Source organism: Pinus tabuliformis, chromosome 1_1 (assembly GCF_031772625.1).
Source record: "Pinus tabuliformis cultivar Carrire ecotype Pingquan chromosome 1_1, CPIR1, whole genome shotgun sequence".
In the NCBI taxonomy this organism is placed as follows: domain Eukaryota; kingdom Viridiplantae; phylum Streptophyta; class Pinopsida; order Pinales; family Pinaceae; genus Pinus; species Pinus tabuliformis.
This window is the reverse complement of record NC_142297.1, coordinates 447,498,959-447,521,360: the sequence shown is the minus strand read 5'-3', so window position 1 is coordinate 447,521,360 and position 22,402 is coordinate 447,498,959.

Genomic DNA, 22,402 nt, shown 5'->3' with positions numbered 1-22,402 from the left:
GAAGTGAGCAAACTTTGGCATGAGCGATTTGGTCACTTAAACTATCGCTCCCTTCAGCATCTATGTAAAGAAAATATGGTGACAGGTCTTCCTATGGTATCTTGCAGAGATGGTGTTTGTTCCGGATGTGTACTCGGAAAACATCATCGGGACAGTTTTGAAAAACGTGCCTCTTGGCACGCCTCAGCCCCTTTACAGCTTGTGCACAGTGATTTATGTGGTCCTCTTCCTGTTGCTTCATTCTCTGGCTGCAAGTACTTCTTAACTTTCATTGATGATTTCTCCAGACGCACTTGGGTATACTTCTTAAAACTCAAGAGCGAAGTATTTAACACATTTTTGGCCTTCAAAGCCTTTGTTGAAAAACAATCTGGACATCAAATTCTTAAGCTAAGAACTGATAATGGTGGAGAATATGTTAAAAACACATTCATCAACTTTTGCACCGAAAATGGAATTCAAATGCAACATACTGTTCCATACACTCCACAACAAAATGGTGTAGCTGAAAGGAAAAATCGCACCTTAAAGGAAATGGCTAATTGTATGCTGCAATCTAAAGGACTCAGTCTTAGTTTTTGGGCCGAAGCAATTAATTGTGCAAATTATATAATCAATCGCACTCCTACTAAGGTTCTAGAGAATATCACTCCAGAAGAAGCTTGGAGTTCCATTAAACCAGATGTAAGTCACTTTCGTGTGTTTGGAAGTGAAGCATGGGCCCATATTCCAGATGAAAAGCATAAAGCTTTAGAACCTAAGAGTGAGAAATGTACTTTTGTTGGATATTCTGAAGATGTAAAAGGTTATAGACTTATTCCATTTAAGTCCAAAAATGTTATCATTAGAAGAGATGTAAAATTTGATGAAAATAAATCGGCCTGCGAGCCTAGTCCGGCGGATGTGCCACCTCTTCCTATCTCTTCTACTTTTGAAAACATTTCTTCTTCAGATGATGAAAGCGAGGATGATAATCCTCCCCCACCTTCTCAGGATCCTCAACTTCCAAGATGGGTCCGTGCTACTCGGGATGCAGCAGGTGATCTTGCCGGTGATCCTACAGATCAGCGACGTACACGTTCTCAGTTTGAAAGAGCCTCTTCTTTACTGGCTCAAGCTCCAGTAAATCATGATCCTGACACTTTTGCAGAAGCTTCAGGCCATCCACATTGGGAAGCAGCTATGAATGAAGAATATCATTCATTGATGACAAATGATACATGGGATCTTGTTCCTCTACCAAAGGGACGCAAACTTGTTAGATGTAAATGGGTTTACAGAACCAAGTATGGACCAGATGGGAAAGTTGATAAACATAAAGCTCGTCTCGTTGCTAAGGGCTTTTCACAGGTTGAAGGCATTGACTACACTGAAACCTTCTCCCCTGTTGCCAAAATGAACTCTATCCGCCTTGTTCTTTCCCTTGCTGCCTCTTTAAAATGGGAAGTCCATCAGATGGATGTTAAATCTGCCTTCTTGCATGGGGACTTGCAGGAAGAAATCTATATGGAACAACCCATTGGCTTCATACAAACAGACTCCAGCCTTGTTTGTCGACTTAAGAAATCCCTTTATGGCCTCAAGCAAGCTCCTCGGGCTTGGTATGCCAAAATGGATAGCTTTCTTTTAGAATCTGGCTTTTCTAGGTGTCATTCTGACAATACTGTCTACACCAAGAAAGTGGGCAACTCTCTTATCATCCTTGTTCTTTATGTTGATGATCTTATTCTTACTGGTAGTGATCCCAACCTTATAAACCATGTGAAGTCCAGCCTTAAAAAGAAATTTGAAATGACAGACTTAGGACACTTACACTATTTTCTCGGTCTTCAAGTCTTGCAATCCAAGGAGGGTATTTTCCTTTCCCAGTCCAAGTATGCTTGTGATATTCTTCGTCATTTTCACATGGAAGACTGTAAGCCAGCCCCTTCTCCCTTTCAGTCTGGAGTCAAACTTTCAGTCTCTTGTACTTCTCCTGAAGTTGATGCTACCTTATACCGTCAACTTGTAGGAAAACTCTTGTATTTAACCCATACTCGTCCTGATCTTTCCTTTGTTGTTGGCCTTGTTGCTCGTTTTATGCAAAACCCCCGTGAAAGTCATTGGAAAGCAGCTAAAAGAATACTTCGTTATGTTCGAGGTACAGTACAGTTTGGGATTCATTACAGTGCCAAAGCAGCTCCTCTGTTAGTTGGTTTCACTGATTCTGATTGGGCTGGTGACCCTGATGATCGGAAGTCTACTGCCGGTTATGTCTTCACTCTTGGTTCAGGACCTATTACATGGGCTTGTAAGAAACAGGCTGCCATTTCTCTTTCGTCAGCAGAAGCAGAGTATCGTGGTGCCGTGGAAGCTAGTAAGGAAGCCTTGTGGCTTCGTCAGATCCTATCAGAGTTTGGCTTTGAGCAGCAGCATCCAACCACACTTTGGTGTGATAATCAAAGTGCCATTCAGCTATGCAAAGATCCAGTCCAGCATCAGCGCAGCAAACACATTGAACTACACATGCACTTCATCAAAAAAGCTCATTCATGACCATGTTCTTGAAGTGCAATATTGTCCAACAGATGATCAGGTTGCAGACATCTTCACAAAGGCTCTCACAGAGGCGAAGTTCACTAAACTTCGATATATGCTTGGAGTTCAGGAAGTTGTCACTAAGGGGGGATAGGCTCTAGTGCCTCCTTCCTTCTCCTATTGTGTCATATTTGTAAATCCTTCAATCCTATCCCAAGTTGTTCTTAAGGGGGGATGTTAGGATATTCCGACACATAGGATATAGTTAAGTTCAACTTGGTCTAGTGTAGAGTTAGGTAAAGTGTGTTTCTTTACCGTTGTACATTTTGTAACTTACAATCCGACGGTCACGATATGTAGTGATCCGACGGTTCATTCTCTCCTCGGTATTACCGACACTTGATCCGTGGCTTGACACCCGATTGGTCCATGAGTTCTATTTAAAGCGCATGGAGGGTCATTGTTCGGGTAATCCGTGCATGAGAGAAGCTTATGTAAATTTTCATTCTTTGATTAATAAATTTCCTGTAGTACCCACGTTGGGACAGGCCGTGGACTGTTTCCCTCTTTGAGGGTTTTAACCACGTCAAAAATATTGGTGTATTGATCTGTGATCTGGTTGTGAGCGGTGTCCTTTTGGTATTCTTTCTGAGGAACTTACCCTGCAAATTCCTACAAAAAAAAAACATGGTTATTGAAATAACCATATAAATATCATATCATTAAAAAAAGAGTGGTTATTAAATAGGTTTGGTCTATCCATATAAAACCAATCAAACCATCAAATGTACTAATGCCATGGTGGAGTGGTATATGATTAATAACCATACACTATATACATACCATATATAACAAAACCATATAATATATTGAACAATTCAACGATAGGGGTGATTTAAATATAATGTATGATTATATTAACTACCAAAATGACGAGCCAACCATATATAAATGTAATTTCAATGCCCATACACTATGTTGGGGAGCCAGCGAGATTTGAACCCGCGTCGGCCATGTGGTCAACCCACCCCAATCGGTGACCCAAAATACAAGCCAACCCATCACACATATTTAAACAAACTAAAAATTAAAAATAAACAAACTTCCAACAAATTTGGGGGAGGCATGCGAGTTTGACCCTAGGACCTCCGCCCTCTCACTGTGAGGGCCAACCAATACACCAACCGACAGAACCTTGGTTTGTCCACCAATGGTCTTCTATACAAACCCAGAGTTCATTCATTCGCTAGAACATAGAATGGAGGCACCACAAAACCCAACAATAGAGAAACCTTAAGCAGGCACGCCGAATGAGGAGATGGAACCCTGATGCACGAAATTTGCAAGGAATCTAAGAGATTCCCTTGGGGCCAAATGTTGACAGTGTCAGAAATATGCCAACTTTATACTCAGATTACTCATAATTTCGCTAGGAGTCTGATGGTGTAAATGGCTTTCTTATCATAGAAACAGATTTTCAGAGACAAACTATTGAGGACGAAACCATGAAGGTGGAACCCTTGATGCAGGAATCTACATGGAATCTGAAAGATTCCTTAGAGGCTCAAAACTGACAGTTTTAGAACTAGGTCATATTTATACTCCTTTTTCTTGGACTTTTGCAAGGAATGTGATGGTGTGATCATTTTCTTCATATAAGCAGCCGAATTTTAGTTGGCCCACAAAAGAGAATCTTTGAGGTTCCCAGGGAGCCCAAATTTGACCGAGTCAGAAGGGGGTCGAGTTTACAGTTAGATTTCATGATTTTTCGCCAAGAATTCAACTGTGCAATCCATTTCTTCACTAGAGGTGTGCATTTTCAGGTCATCCCTAGAAGTGGAGGTATAAGATGCATTGATGCCATGTCTTCTTTTGATTTTCGCTGTAATAACGATTTGATGTTGAGATCCATGTATACCATTTTGTTTGAGGATCAGGGAAAATTTTAAGAACCCCCCCTAAATTTATAAATATAATAAATGGGCGAATCTCCATGGTATATAGGAAAAATGGAAGGCGATTTTATCAATAATATAATATGTATATATAATTTTTTGGCGAATCTCTCACCAGGCATGGCGAATATTTTACTCAATTATAAAATCTTGTAAGATCTTGGCGAGTCTTTCACTAAATAATAAAACTTTGTAAAGTCCTAGTGAATCTTAGCATAGGCTACATGATGGTTTAATTCCCCCATTTAAATAGGGTACATTCCAGGTGAATACCATGGGTCAATACCATGTGCCATTTTGGTGAATACCATGGGTCAATACCATGTGCCATTTTTATTTTTATTAATTCTAATATTAGGGTTAATAATGATTTTTTGCATGGTATTAATAACAATCTAGTCCATGGTATTTGTCCCATAGTATTTTGGCCATAGGTTTCACCTAAATATAACCCATTTTTTGAGTGTTCGTAAATATAAGGTGACTTATGGAGTAAATATAAAAAAATGTTTTATTTGTTTACCATACCTCTCGTTTATTTATATTTTTATTAATTTACCATACCTCTTTTACAAATATGGTATTTGGCCCATAGGATTCACTTAAATAAAACCTCTTTCTTGAGCCTTCATAAATAGAACGAGGCTTATGGACTAAATATAAAAATAGGTTTTATTTATTTACGATACGTCTAGTTTATTTATATTTATATTTATTTACCATACCTTTTGAGTAAGTATCAAAAGACGTTTTATTTATTTACCATACCTCCACTTTACTTATATTTTTATTTGTTTACACCCTTACATGTATATAAGGTGACTTATGGAGTAAATATAAAAAATGTTTTATTTATTTACCATACCTCTCATTTATTTATATTTTTATTAATTTACCATACCTCTTTTATAAATATGGTATTTGGCCCATAGGATTCACTTAAATAAAACCTATTCTTGAAAATGGGCGAATGGATTCACTTAAATAAAACCTATCCTTGAAAATGGGCGAATGGAAGGTTGTAAGTCATAATTTCAAGGGCTAAATTTACCTTTTTTACCCTCTCCCTTAAAATAAGGTGGGCTATTTGAGGTGATTTGTAAAAATGTACTGTGATACAAAATATTCGCCCACTAAAAATTTAAAGCCCCTTAATTTCGCCAAAGGGCGAACATTCGCCCCTAAAATTATCCTTGTTGAGGATCCTTGTATGCCACTTCATGTGAGGGTTTTCTACTTTGTCATGTTGAAGGAGAGATTTTATGAGTGAGATTTCTTATAGAAAAATGTCTCATGAAGAGACATCCCACTCTAGTTAAGGAAGTTCATCCTTGTATTTGAAAAAGAATGTATCATGTACTCATCATCATCTTAAAATAATTAATGAAGCGGTCTCCCCACACTTGACACCTGGCCTGGAGATATAGTCCTCATTGGATGAACTCCATTATCAAGTTGTGTGTTTTCTTTGATTTGATGGTTTCCTTTATGTTTTCTCTTCTCTAAAGTATGTACATGTGGTTTTTCATGCTCTTTCACATGAAATTCTGCTAACATCACAGAAGTAAAAGATTTGGTTAATTTCGGTAGTTGACAGAATCCAGATCAAATTTGGTATTAAAGATGTCTTGTTGCTGATGTGAATTACAAGTGTGAATGATAACCAAAGATTGAACGTGAAAAAAAAGGAAAATGGGGATCACAAATATCTCTACGAGCGCTTCTACATGATAGTAAGCATCTTAGATATAATGTATGCAGATTTTGAGGAGAAAATGGAAAAATAGGAACAGGATAAAGAGAGAGTAGAGGATGATGCTCCATCTCCATCTTTGAGAGAATATTATTCTTCGTATTCTTCCCATCATTCAAATGAAGAGATCGATCAGAGCCTTCAAGCAAGGAATGTTGAATTAAGGAGACTTCTACAAGAAGATGAAGACAAGAAGCAAAGATTGTAACTTCAATTACAAGCCATAGAAGAGGCATTGGAAAATTTGAAGGGAGACGAAGGCTTAGTGAAGCCATCATCAACTTCTTCATAATCGACAACTAAGGTAAACAATGTTAGTAATTATTCAGTTTTATTTTCACATGATGATGATAATTTGGGTGTTTTTGAAAATCAAACTACAAGCATTAGTTCAAGATTAATGAATAATATGGGATATGAAGGCAAGGGCCTAGGAGCTAATAGGAAAGGCATTGTGAACCCCATCCAAGTGGTGGAATTACCACGACATGCAAGATTGGTCTAGGTCAAAAAGGAAGAGACAAGAGAATATTCAAGACGACAAGTCTAAGACAATGAAGGATGTTGAGAGTAAATCACAATCCTCTAGTGATCGTAATTGTAGGTCATTTCCATATGGAAGTGAGAATTCTAAAGAGACAACTAAAGCAAGGTATAAAAAGTCTTTGTATTCTAAAGTTCATTTTGACTACAAGCAAATTGGTAATAATGAACAAAACTCGTGGCATAGAAACCCATTTAGTTTTTGTGGCTTGTATAACCATGTGGATACTGAGTGATGGAATAGAATGACAACAAGGAAAAAGACAATACATGTAAACCTATGTAAACCCTTCTACACATCAAGGTAGGAAGAAGGTTAAACACGTTTGGAGGAAGAATAATTTTTGTAGCCATTGTAATAAGCATGGGCATCAAAGAGTTACATGTTGGGAGCTACATCTAGAGCAGTGACCGATGAACCAAAAAGAACTTGAAAAGGAACCTGTTAATGAAGCAAATCAACGAGAAAGCCAACAACAAGAAGAGAGCCCATCAAACTAGTTGGGTAAGAGATGCATAGAATTTTTAAGTAGTTGAGCATGGTCACATTTGTAAATCATATGTTGCGAAATAATTGTAAAAGTGATGAAGTGTTTTCCATCACTTATGAAAACAACATAGTTATATTTTTGGCCTTTTGTTGATAGTTGGGGTATTAGTTTATGTTATTATTCTAATTTATATTTGACCAATGAGTATGTTATAAACTCATGGAAAGTACAGGGTTTCTTGGGTCATTTTTGGTCATGTAGAATAACATGTATTTTACAAATATTGTACTACAGTTTTGCATAGGATACAGGTGTCGGTTCATCACTTATGGCTCCGAATAACAAAGGTGTAGGAGAAGGAAATGTGTCCTGTCAAGGAAATTGTGGTGCAGATGAGGGAGTATAGCAGATTGCAGATTGTGTTCATTCTTTTGGAGGACCAAAATATCCTCAATGGGAAGGAATGATCTAGGTGGCTCCAGAGAGGCTCAAAATTAATTTCTTCAACTCTCAACGAAACCAAGTCCAAGTCATAGATCTCATCGTTCTAAATCTAGTGGCGCAAACGACACTCGAATTTGCGTTTGTAAGGTCAACTTATCACAATCAGAAGTTTACAAGTTAAAGAAAGAAAGTGAGACCCATAAAGCATATGTGGCAGCTGACTAGCCAATTACCTAGTAACACATGGAACTCCATAATTGTCTCCTTTCCCCTGCAAAAAAAACAAAAGAAAAATATATATTAAAAAAATATCAAAGAAAGCAAAATCATTTAAAAATATTGTTATTAAAATAACCATATAAAAGTCACATCATTAAAAAAAAGAGTAGTTATTAAATATGGTTTGGTCAACCCATATAAAACCAATCAATCCAACCAACATATTAATGGTATGGTGGAGTTGCATATCGTTAATAACCATACACTGTATACATACCATATATAACAAAACCATATAATATATTGAACAAGCCAATGATAGGGGTGATTTAAATATAATGTATGGTTATATTAACTACCAAAACGATGGGCCAACTATATATACACGTCATTTGAATGGCCATATACTATGTTTAGGGGAAATGAGATTTGAACCCGTGTTGGCCATGTGGTTGGACCGCCCCAATGGCAGCTCCAAATATGATCCAACCCATATAATATATATTCAAACAAACTATGAATTCAGAAATAAAAAAAACACCAAGAAATTTGGGGGAGACCCACAAGTTTGACCCTAGGACCTCCGACCTCTCACTGTGAGCGCCAACCAATACACAAGCTAGTGGAACCTTGGTTTGTCTGTTGGCAATCATCTATATAAACCCAGAGTTCATTAATTCATTGGAACAAAGAACAAAGGTGACATGAAACCCAACCACAGCAGAACATTGAGCAGGCACACAAAATGAGGAGATGGAACCTTGATGCAAGGAATATGCAAAGAATTTGAAAGATCCCCTTAGGGTCGAATTTTGATAATGTCAAAAATATGCCAACTTTATACTCAAAATTTCGCCAGGAGTCTGATGGTGCAAATGATTTTATGATTTGAGCATTTCATTTTCCATAGACAGATTATTGAGGGCAAAACCATGAAGGTGGAACCTTGATGCAGGAATCTACATGGCATTTGAAATATTCCTTTAAGACCCAAAAATGACAGTTTCAGAACTAGACCGACTTTATACTCATTTTTCTCATTTTTTCGCAAGGAATGCAATGGTGTGATCATTGTATTCATATGGGCATAAGAGAATCTTTAAGGCATCTTTGAGATTCCTTGGGAGCCCAAATTTGACCAAGTCAGAAGGGGGTCAAGTTTATAGTCATATTTCATGGTTTTTCACCATGAATTCAACCGTGCACTTCGATTCTTCAACATAGGTGTGCATTTTCAAGTCGTCCCCAAAAGTGGAGGTATAATATGCATTGATACCATGTCTTCTTTTGATTTTTGCTAAGATGATGATCTTATGTTGAGATCCATGTATGCCATTTTGTTGGAGGATCCTTGTATGCCACTTCATGTGACATTTTTCTACTTTATCATGCTAAAGGAGAGATTTTATGAGTGATATTTCTTATAGAAGAGCGTCTCATGGAGAGACATGCCACTCTATTTAAGGAAGCTCATCCTTGTATTTGACAAAGAATACATCATGTACTCATCATCATCCTACATCAATTAATGAAGTGGACTCCCCATTCTTGACACCGCATTTGGAGATGTAGTCCACACTGGATGAAATCCATTATCAAGTTGTGTGTATTCGTTGATTTGATGGTTTCCTTTATGTTTCCCTTTATTTAAATTATTCACATATGTTTTTTAATACTCTTTCACATACAATTGTGCTAACATCGTAGAAGTAAAAGATCTTAGTTAATTCTGACAGCTGACAGAATCTAGATCAGATAGACTCCATTAGCCAACCAACTCTAGAGTTTGAATGCAACAATACTTAACACAGACCTTGCAGTATCTTATTTCTCCTCCTCTGCCTCAGGTAACTCCTTAACCTATTGTCTTTTTCGAAGTTTTATTTTCAAGGAGAATTTTTCACAAGTAACAGCCCGACCCATAACTGTTCAACTACCTGGGATATGGGTTACACCAGCATTTCTTCTTGTCATAACATTTTTAATGGTACACATATAATCATTTCAATAAAGTATATTAAACATAATATATATATTCATATGTATATTCTTATGCATAACCACTTACTTTTTAGCCTTCTTGACTCACAAAGTAAAACAATAAATAAATGTGTGTGTGTGTGTGTGTGTGTGTGTGTGTGTGTGTGTGTGTTTGTGTGTGTGTGTGTGTGTGTGTGTGTGTGAGTGTGTGTGTGTATTACTACAATAATTGAGTGTATCTTATTTCTCCTCCTCTGCCTCAGGTAACTCTTTAACCTATTGTCTTTTTGGAAGTTTTATTTTCAAGGAGAATTTTCACAGGTAACTGCCCAACCCATAACTGTTCAGCTACCTGGGATATGGGTTACGCCAACATTTCTTCTTGTCATAACATTTTTAATGGTACACATATAATCATTTCAATAAAGTATATTAAACATTATATATATATATATATATATATATATATATATATATATATATATATATTCCTATGCATAACCACTTACTGTTTATCCTTCTTGACTCACAAAGTAAAACAATGTGTGTGTGTATGTGTGTGTATATATATATTACTACAATAATTGAGTATTTCCTGAGTTACGAGGGGATATTACACTTGAGGAAGCAATTACATGACAGAGTAGTGATATGATGGAAGCCTTTACAACATCTCATTGGATGGTGAGAATTTACAAATATAAGCCACCAAATCTCTACCAGGTGGATCAACAAGCAAACTATTTCAGCATGGTTATGAGTCAACCACACAAAACCCTTTACACTAAATTCCATTTTCTTGCTCGCAGACTGCCAACGTCATAGTTGGTCCATAAGAATTATAGGGTATCTCTATCCTTCGATCTTCGTTCATCATGGTCATGGGTCAACCACACGAAACCCTTGCCACCAAAGTCCATTTGCTAGGTCGCACACTATCAGCATCACAGCTGGCCACAAGCATTACACGGTATCTCTATTCTCATATATTCGTTCATCAAAGTTAAGGGTCATCCACAAACCCATGGTTATGGGTCAACCACACAAAAATCTTGTCTTCAACAACACTTGGTTTTGGGTCTTCCAAAAACCCACAATTATGCTCCTATTCAACAAAGGCTTCCTTGGAGGGAAACTTACGCAATGGGGACTATTTCTTCTTAAAGGGGGAGGATTGATCCAAGTGGAAAATAATTAGTGCAGTTAATAATTATTTTCGTATTAATGTTTATCAAAACCATGAATAATGCATGTAATAAATAAAATAAATCATAATATTAAAGTGAGAATCTAATCATACAATGTTTCCAATTTTAGCATTGTAATTATAATACTCACCCATGGTATTTACCCATGTATTTTGTAAACCATGGTATCATAATTTATTATACTTACCCATGGTATCTTAATTTATTATATTTCTCCATGGTATTTACCCATGGATTTTGTAAACCATGTTATTTACCCATGGTACTTGAAATGTAATGAGAAGCATGGATATCAATGAAATGTCCCTGAAAAAAAGTATAATTATGGGACTTCAATGTGGAGTAAAGCAAGTTGTTTGTCCTAATGTAGCCTTATGCTATAATTCACATTCAATAAAATTAGTTTTGTTCCTTTTATGTTGTTCTCTTCTGAAATATTTATCTTATGCAATGTGTCATATTCAAAGTTATTTTTACATTCTAATATATTCCTTTTTATCCATTAAGTTTCATTTCTTAAACAATTTGGATTTCACCAACATTAATGCATTAGGGCTCATGAGAACTCTATAGTTAAGCATGCTTGGGCTATAATAATATTGTGGTGGGTGATGGAAATTTTTAGTTCTTCTTATTTTGTCACTTTCTTTGGTCTCATTCCTTAGACTATCCAAATAAGGTAATAACATAAAGGAGGAGAAGATGCAATAGTTGATGGATAGCAACAACAACACATTTCAACAAGGAAATAACATGTATCAACAAGAGGATTGACTGGTACCAAAGGAATAAATTGCCTTGAAATACAATAGTGAGAAGGAAGATTCAAGTCATGATCATCGTACCATAAAGAAGATATTTAAATCATAATTCAGAAATATTCTTGTAAATCTTATATCAGAGGAGGATATGCAACAAGCATAAATGGGCATGTAAGTTTCAGCCAAGGACAAAGTTGTACAATGAAATTAATAGGTTATGGATTTTGATGAAGGGGATTCCTAGGAGAAGGCATATTGATGTGAAAAGGATATTAAATTGAAAAAATCAAGTGATTGTACAAGGGTGCATCAATAAGACAAGTGGGAAACTCCAACATAGAATTTGGAGGCCTTGCGAATTGAACAAAACTATAGCAGAAGCATAACAATAAAACAAAGAAATGGATGATCAACTACAACACAAAGTTTTGGATCAAGGAGGATTGTTACATTAGAGTCTTGTGACCAATAGGTCATAAATTTTTCTACTATGGTAGTCTGATACATGAGAATTAGAGCTTCTAAACCATTAAGCCTTTGGATGACCAAGTTCCAAAAAGGGGCTTGACATTTCGAGAAGAATTAATGTTCTTCAACATAAATATTATATTGAGTTGATTTATTCTAGGAAATCTAAGTGAATGAGTCATAAGTCTAGAAATTGTTTGGATAGGTAAAAAAAATTGATATGTTAGAAGAAAATATTCCTTGTAAAGCATCAAAGATTCTAGGGATAAATTGAGTGATTTTAGGATTTAGAAAATTAGATGTATGGAGTGAGTTATGGGTGATTTATGGAGTGATTTTAAGATTTAGAAAAATATGTGATGTCTCTAAATTCTATCTATTTTAATTCTATGGGTAATAAATAAGTTACAAAGTGTGAGGAAAAAATATGATGGCCAAATGAATGTGAAAATAGGAAATAGACAGGAAGGAGAAGTTCTCAGTAGATGTATGTATGAATTATGTTAATGAAATGAAGTTTTTATTATATGATTGTGTCTGCATGATTTGTGTAATCCCTATTTGAATGTATGAATTCAGAATAAATGGTAGATAGAGGAAATCTACCATGTGAAGGAAGAAATTCTTGTAATGGGATTTGAGGCAAATGAGTAAGGGAAGAATTTAGTAAATGCATAGATATTTTGTATGTTAGTTTTATCATAGGATCAAAGAACCAGGTCAAGAGAGTTTCTAGTGAAGGAGTAAAATGGGTACTCTACACTAAATAAATCAAAATTGAATTGGGGTTATGTTTTGTGTGTTAGCATGTGTAACTCAAGAAAGAAGCGTGATCAAGAAGTGTATATGTGACTATTTGGGGATTCTAGTTTATGGATGTAGCCGGAATAAGTGTGAGTTTTAATAGTATACACCAATCTATCATAGAGAAAAGGTGCATAAGCTACCTTGATGTTAGTAGTGCATTAACATCCCAAAAATAGAAAAGTTGGAACTTGTAGGAAAACTCAATTTTCTTTCATTAATAACTTTAGTGTGAATGATAATAATTTTATTGTATTTAAAAATATAAATTTAAGTTTAATTGGAAAATTTTCCCTCTACAAATTATTAGATAAATAAACTTATTAAACAACATTGAAATACTCTACAACCATACTTACACTCCACTAACCAAAGTTTAGATATTCACAAGTTAAGAGATTTTAATAGAAACAATTAGCAAAAACTCTTTAACACTTCCAAGTAGAAAACATGATGCCAAATGATTTATGTGTAATTTTCTACTGTAAAAGTTCCAAGTTGTCATGGTTAAAAAAAGATTGTTCTATTTCGATTTAAAATAAAATTAAAAAATAGAAAATTGTTTGACAATACAAGCACCCGTTGCATTATAAGGTTTCTCTATACTAACATAAACCTAATATATGGACAAAATGAAACTACAAGGAAATTTTGACCTTCATTGTGCTAGTCTCTCATGTTAATCCACCAAAAAAGTGTGTGAATCATTTATTCCAACATACCAACTAGTATAATCATAAAAAAGTAGCATAAGAATGGCTTAAATAAATGAAAATTTCTTAAAAACAACCATCCAAGCAAAATCTAAAATTAAGAGTATATCTCATAAGCACCTTATATCCATTTATTCTGACACTTCTATAGTTACAAATTAATGTCAATCTATAAAACAAACTATTCCACTCTTTACCAATAATTGTTCCTCTCACAGGATATCCATGGACTTCCTACATCAAAAGAAATAGTTTAAAAACACACTTCTATAAAACAAACTATCCCACTCTTTACTCATAATTGTTCCTCTCTCACCAGGATATCCATGGACTTTCTACATCAAATGAAATAGTTTCAAAAACAATATATAGGCCTTCGGTACTCATAATTGTTCCTCTCTCACCAGGATATCCATGGACTTTCTACATCAAATGAAATAGTTTCAAAAACAATATATATGCCTTCGGTATAAAGGATGTAGTAGTGAAAAAACTTCAAATAAGTGGTATAAGAGTAGCCAAATATAATTACTATTAGTGGAAGAAAATTTTAAACTTTGATACAAATTAAATTAGACTTGATAATTACTTTATTTATATCTATTTTAGGATAATTGCTTTACTTATATATTTTAGGAATGAATTTTTCATATATGAAATATATAAATATCCAATAACAATTAATTATTATTTTCTAATTTTTTATAAAGAAAAAATAAAAAATAAAAATAAAAAAACACTTTTTTAATACATAATAATTATATTATAATTGTATTATATTGTGATTAAAATGATATTATGATAATAGATTGAATATTAGTGAGATAGTTTATATCATATTAAGTTAGATATGGTACATTTTATTGAGTTTTATATTTTATTAAGTTTTTAAAGTGAGCTAAGATTTTCGTATTCAACAAATGTGATAGTGAAAGTGTTGCTTTTATCAATGAATTTATGAAAAGTTTGTTGGGAATAGAATTTAAAACAATATAAAAGGAGGTGAAGGCTTTCATCAAGGATTGATTCAAATGATTTTATAAAAATGAACAGCAAATAGCATGTCAATAGAGAAAAACACAATAAATGAAAGTTGAGGAGTGTCAACAACAAAAGGAGAAGTATAGAGAATATCAACAAAGACAATCCCAAAAAATAACAATTGAACAACAACATGAAAAAACAAAAGGAAAAATTGAATGACAAAAAACATATCAAAGGGAATATCAAAGAGTATATTGACAAAAAATGACACAACAAATGACAACTAAATACTGTCAAGAACAAAGAATACTAAAAAATGCACAACAAAGGGGATATCGACAATAAAAGATAGAGGAAAATTGAACAACAAAGAGAATATCGGCAAAAGAAACCATATTCAACCAATTCAATCATAGTACAAGATCCAAAAAATATCTATGAAAAAATATGTTTAAAAGATATATATCCCCAAGTTCAACATGTAACTCTCACTCATATGAATATTGTACATCAAAAATTTCATTATAGAATTTATCGATTAGCTCAAGTTCAAATGTGTCATGTTGAGGAAAAGTCTAATGTGCATGAGAAGTAGAAGAAAATGAACTCATTAGATATCATTAATCTTAGACATATCTAACATATTTGAAATTATTAGATTATTCATATGTGCAACAATTTTTTTGTGGTCATGCACTATTCAAACTAGCATAGATCCATATTAATTTTGGATCTATCCATCGTTGAGAGGGATCAAATCTCTAAGGTACAAATCTTTTCTCGAGTTTGTTAATCAAAAAAACTTTACAGAAATTTGATTCATAAATCCAAAATTAAAATAAATCTAAACATTTAATATTTAAAATTATTTCTTAAAAAACAATGGAAAATTTCAATTTTATTTTTATATATAATATTACTTTAATTTTATTTTTATATATAATATTACTTTAAGATTTAAAATTATAATTTACATTCTTATTAAAAATGTAATTTTAAAATATAAATATTTAGAATTTTAAAATATAAGACTAAGTGACTGAGTGGCACAATCTTATTTTAAGCCAGGGAAACGCTTCGATATTTAAATATTTAAATTTTAAATATAAAATGATTTTTAAATAAAGATGAGCAAAGAAAAAAAAACAAACAAACTAGATTGCTTTGAGATTGTAATTCTTTACTTTTTAAACCTGATGACTTTTTTTATTTAACTTTATAGTAATTAAATATTTTGTTATAAGAAGATTAATTTTAGGTATTTAAATGAAGTACTGTCTTCTAATTTAAGCACTTGGATACGCTGTCACTTGAGAAACGAAGTTGGTGTAAAGGTAATAAGATAAAACCATACACAGTGGGAAGCTTGACACTTCTTAATGGAAATTTTAAAAAACATTTTTACTCGTTTAATAAATATTTATTTACTTATTGTTTATTTTGATTTATTTTTACCAAAGTGACTATCACAGCTGCCTAGCTAGCTCTTAACAATAGTACATAGAAGGTGTTTTTCGAATAAAGTAGCATTTAATCTGCAAAATCTAAATTTTAAAGTAAACGTGAAACCCTTTGAAATTTTAGAAAATTCAAATTAATTCAAATTCTAAATTAGGTTAATGTAAATAAGAGCTTGGTCTGATACTGCTAAAAGTAAAGTCTTTCGATAATGTGTATTAACTTTTGATTGGAAAAAGGTGCTAGATTGTCTTAGAGTCTGGTTGTGAGGTTGAAAGCATGAAAATGGTAGCTATCTGGTAGTGGTTTTCCCTTAATTTTGATTGGAAAAAGGTGCTGGATTTTGTAGTCACTGAAAGAATGAAAATGATAGTTATCTGGTAGCGGTTTTCTTTTATTGCATATTAATTTAAAGTTGGACAGTGGTGAGTATTAAAAGACATAAAGATCACATCAAAAAACTAAATATGGAGTTGCAAGTATTCAATATTGTTGGACATACCATGTTTTTACATTGTGATGAAGGTACTAATTATAGTTATCCAATATAAATTTTCATATTGTGATTGAGTGAGAGGCTCATTTTATATCAGGATGTGTAAGTTTGTTCATGGTTTTTTTAAATAAAATTAAAAATTATGTTTTAAATAGAAAAATAATATTGGTTATAATTAAAAATGTGTGAATCACATGTTTAAATTTTATATTTTCCAAAAATATTTCAACAAGAGATTTGAATAAATTATTTGAATTTATGTCCATATCAACTTCATATATCTATATATAGAAAAAAAATATATGGCTAAAATCTGTATTTGGTCCAATATATACTCTATTTAGCATTCAAAAATATAATTTAAACAATGAAAAATAAAACATTGTATTTTGCACTCTAATAAAATTTGAATGTGAAGAAATTTGATCCTCTTAGCTCATGTTAGATTTGTACTTAAAATAGATGCATGTTAGTGAATAATATACTAATCATAATACCAAAATTAAATTTAAATCATAATTACCAAATTTAAATTTGAATTTGGTTTAAATTTTATAGAGAAAAAAATTGACTCTCTAAAATCAAATACAACCCAAAAAAAAAGAATATATATTTCTTAAAAAAAACATGAAATCTAGAGTAGTGACCCTATATTTAAGATGTTATAAACACCTCCTATCATATCCATAAAGAAAGAAAGAAAGAAAGAAAGAAAATTATTTTAATGTCCACGAGGCTAAACATAACCTATGGGACAGATTGTTTCTTCATATGCTTAATGTATTTGGCCCTTTTTCTGTGAAGCCTCATAATAAATGCTCCAAGCTTCTCGACAAACCCCTCGCTAAATAGATTATCCCAAGAGCTAGCTGCCAACATATCTACATAGCTTTCCCTATTGTCTTTGAAGGCCTCACATTCTAAAATGAAATGTTTTTATGTTTCCACTTTTCCATAAGAACAAAAAATGAATACTCTTTCCTCCCACACTTCTTTTGGTCTTTTCCAGCGCTCTGTTTCACAATGGGTTTGATGAGAATTTGTCCTTAACTGAGAAATAAGAATTTTTGCTCTCCAAGAGATATTGGCCTCTATGTATGCGTCTGGTTGATGACTATGAGTGGGATTAAACACTTCAATATGGTATTTTTTCTTTCTTCCTAGCTCCTTATCCAAAGTACGCTTGTGAAACTTATCCATAACAAAAGTTTTTATCTCTTTGTTGTTTATGGGACACATGTTCAAGCAAATACCCCATTTACTAAACCATTTGTTATTTTGCTGCATCCAAGTCTTTTTTCTGTTGCACAATATGTTATTAAAGACAACCTTAGGCCATCTACCCTCTTCCATTTGCTCAATTTTTTTAAATACCTTATGACTTGCACCATAGCAATTGCTTCAATAGGATCAGACCATGTTTCACTTAACAAGATGGCATAAGAAATTACACTTTTAATCTTGAATTTGCTTGTAATCAAACGCTTCTGAATTTTCTCAATTTGTTTCCACTACATGTCAAATGTATTGTTGGCCAATAGTTCACAACCATAGAGAATTGCTAGAATCCCAAAAAGAGTTTGAGTGATTATCAAGTCCCATAACTTTGCCTCTCTACACCTATTTTGAAAAGCATAAAATGCTTTCCAACCCCCCAAAGTTCTTTTCTTTCTACAACCATCCCAGCTTAGATTTTTGTTGAAGTCAATTCCGAAGTATTTGTAATCCGCAACTTCTTCCAAAATGTTGCCTTCAAAATAGAACTTATGATGGTTATGTTTTCTTTTTTTAGAGAAAACCATTACTTTTTTTTTTCTGATGTTGACTTGCATTCCCATACTTTTACAAAAATGTTCAAAGGATAGTAAATGCTCTTGCAAACCCAAAGCCGATTTGGCAATTAGAATAAGGTCATTTGCATACAAAAGAAGCCTTATAACAAACTTTCCCAAATAGATATCATCACCCCCTTGCAAATTTAACCATTCCTCAAGCTTGTTGATATATAAACCAAAAAGGGTAGGAGATAGTGGGCAACCTTGCTTGACCCCAATATCGCTTCTAAAACTTTTAGAAATGCCTAGTGAATTTCTAATTTTGACTTTGACCTCTTCATACAGTTTATGCACAGTTTCCCTCAAATGTTTAGGAACCCCACACTCCCACATTTTGTGCCAAAGTTTATCCCTAGGAACCGTATCAAACGCTTTTTTGAAATCAACAAAGCAACAAAATACTTCTTCCTTTTCCTCCCAAACTTTTTAAATGATGTGCCTTAAAGTTATACAATGATCAACTGTGGAATGTTTAGGTCTAAAACCTACTTATCCTTTAGCACGCTTATCTCTTTCTTCTACCCACTTGCTAATTTTATTTTCTAGCATGCTTCCAAATAGCTTTGCAAACAAAGGGTTTATCATTATGGTCCTATAATTGGAGGGATTATTGATGTCAATGCTCTTGAAAATAGGTATTTCCAAACTAGTTGTCCAGCAGCCATGTTAACGCCTTACCCCCAGATGACGAGAGGAGAAGGACCCATTCAATACATACCCGAGATAAGAGTTAGTTACCCATATTCCTACAAAGCTTACCGATACGGAACAATTTCATGTCTTTGGGGAGCCCCTGTTGTATGATGTTGTTGAAAAATTTTGTAATGTGAGGTGCAAGAATCTTTGAGCCTCACTTTAGATATTCTCCTTGGAGTTCAGCTAAGTCTTTTTCTTTTCCAACACCAAACTTCTTAATACCCATCTCTACCTCTTACACCGTGAAGAGTTCAGTATCAGTGTTGATGAATGGGGGAGGGTCAACCTTGGGATCCTGCTCATAGAGTCGTATTGCATAGTCAAACCATTTAGAAGTTATAATACTATTTCCAGTTTGTATCTTTCTTGGTTGGAGCTCCTTCCAAAATAATTTGGGATTATTTTTCCCATGGAAGATTATTTCTTCCCTCCTTGAAACCATGAAATCGGCATTTTTCTTGCTTAATAATTGCTTGTAAGCTTTGAGGTTTATGTTATCCTTGTTTGACTCTTTCCACATTCTCCTTCCCTTTTTGCATTCCTCGTCAAACCAAGCATTAACCGAAAATAAATTTGTTTCAAACTTCTTATTTTTTTCTCTTTTGCAATGTGCAAGTGCCCATTGAATTAAATGTGTTAATTCATGACTATGAAGGCTGTGAATTGTGATTTTCTCCTTCTTGAAGAGCCTTTCTAGCGTCATTTTGAAAGTATTACAATTTTATGGAGTCAAAAGAATTCTTCCCTTTAGGAGATTTTCTTGGACATGCTGAATTTTTTACTCTAATTGTTTATTTCCAATCCAAGAGAAACTTAAATAAATTGGCTTGTGATCTGATTTTAAGTCCCAAATTTGATCTCCAATAAAAACTTACTCCATTTTCTCACACAAACCATGCGAGAAAATTACATAATCTACTATACTTGCTCCATTGTAAGTATTGCAAGTGAAATTACCAGACTTTGCCTATCTAGTCAAGCCATTACAAATGACTAAATCAAAGGCCCCACATAGAGTAAGCAATTGTTCACCAAAGAGATTATAGCACTTGTCCTCTGAAATTATTTCCTACTGATGATTACTCTCTTCTATAAGACAAATAGGGTCGCAGTTATCTTTACAACAAAAAATGCTAGCTTTGTCACTTGTAGTCCTAGCATTGAAATAAACCACTATAAGGACTTCACCTAGGTGAGAATATGTTGCAATATCTGCTTTTAAGGCTGCAAAGGGATTTTTGTGGGCAAGCCCTCTACCTTTGTAGATTTTTTAAACTTGCGGCGCAAAATAACATGTTGCACTTCTGATGTGGTTTCCATTTTCTGATATTTTAAACCAAATGAATTGTTTATTTGAGCCTTATTTTTCTAACTGAATGAAATGACCTTCTTTCTCCGTCACTAAAACTATGAAACCTCTGTGCCCTTTTCCATTCCCTGTTGCCTTGTTCCACATTGCCATCGTCCAATATCCTTCAAATAGAGGTGTATTACGCCCTTCATGTTCATGTGTTTCTATGAGGAAAATTATGTCTCTATCTTCTGCAATAGGTCCTAACCTAGGTCCTCGTCTCCATGGGTAACCTCTGCAATTGCAACAAACTAATCTTAAGGAAACATGGGTATGAATTGATTATTATTTATTTTGACATCCAAGACTCACATTTGAGTCTTTGTCCCTGCTTTCCCATACTTACCTTGCTTCATGATTTCTTGTTGAAGAGTTTGTTGCCTCTTCTTTATTACCATCTTGCTTCTCTATTTTGGAAGGAGGTCCAAATCGTGTTATCACAACTTTACCTTTCAAAATCCATGCTCTCTTGCATTCATCTCTTGTTGCCCTAACCTTTAACATTTCCTCCCTCCTTTGCTCCTGTTGTCTTACAATTAAATCTTCTTCTAGAAAAAGGCGAGAAGTACCCCTCAAGAGATGCTTCTTGCTTCGAATGATATATTTATCATGCAAGCTAGGCATGATCACTTTTATGGGCCTGGATCTCTCACTGTTAAACTTACCTACCCTCCATGCTTGGCATATTTTTCCTTGCCATATCAACTTGTCTTTCAAGAAGTCACGTGCAAGGTCAAGAGTACATTCATTTTTCCCATAGTATTTCACCCCTTTAATAATTATGTTTGGTTCTCTATTTTTTCTTTCCTTGTCTTCTCTATCTTGCATGTTGTCAACCCTAATGTTTTTTTCTCCTTCCTTATTAGCATAGTTGCTAATAACATGAGCCTAGTTTTGGAGACTTTGGTGGAATCTCTTTTCCTTTCTTCTCTTTCTTTCTCTTTATGGTTGTCTATTTGGGCAATTGTTTTCCCTTTATCTTGAGACGATTTCACATTCACTACCATTGTACTTTCCACTACAAATTTATTTATGTTTTTCACATCCACCTTCATCTTGAGATGATTTCGCATTCACCACCTTTGTACTTTCCACTACAAATTTATTTATGTTTTTCAAATCCACGTTCATGCGTTGCCATTATGTCTTCCCTATTAGGAGAGATTCTTGTAGTAATGTCACTTGTTCTTTCAAAACTTTATTGCTTTCTTCTAAAGCCTTGTTCTCAGTTGTTATTATATGAATTCTATGATCTCTTTCCTGCTCTTTAGCTTCTAAAACCTCCAACCTTTGTTTTGCATTTAACAATTCTTTCACATAAACATTAGATGACCGGGTGTTAGGTGTGGATGTGAGACTATAGAAGGAAGAATCATCAATGACTTTTCCTCTCGACTTCTTGTTGCCACATGCTTGTAGAGGGGACTTGGTTGAGTGTTTACTGTGAAGTACCTATGTACTTTTCCTTTGAGACCATTTTTTCCTTGTATGCTCCCATTTTAGACGAGCTAATCTTTGTTTTAAAATGCCCTAATATTTTTTGGCATTGAGCCAAATCCACTTCAGAACTTTCGTGGATAAAGAAATTTTTATTTGTCCTAAATCATTTGTTTCTTGTTCCATTGTCATGTTTGAAAGCATTTGTCATCCCAAAATTCTCTTACTTCAAACCTTTTCCGTGGCTTTCTCGTTCTACACGCAAATAAAAATTACAACTAAATCTAAA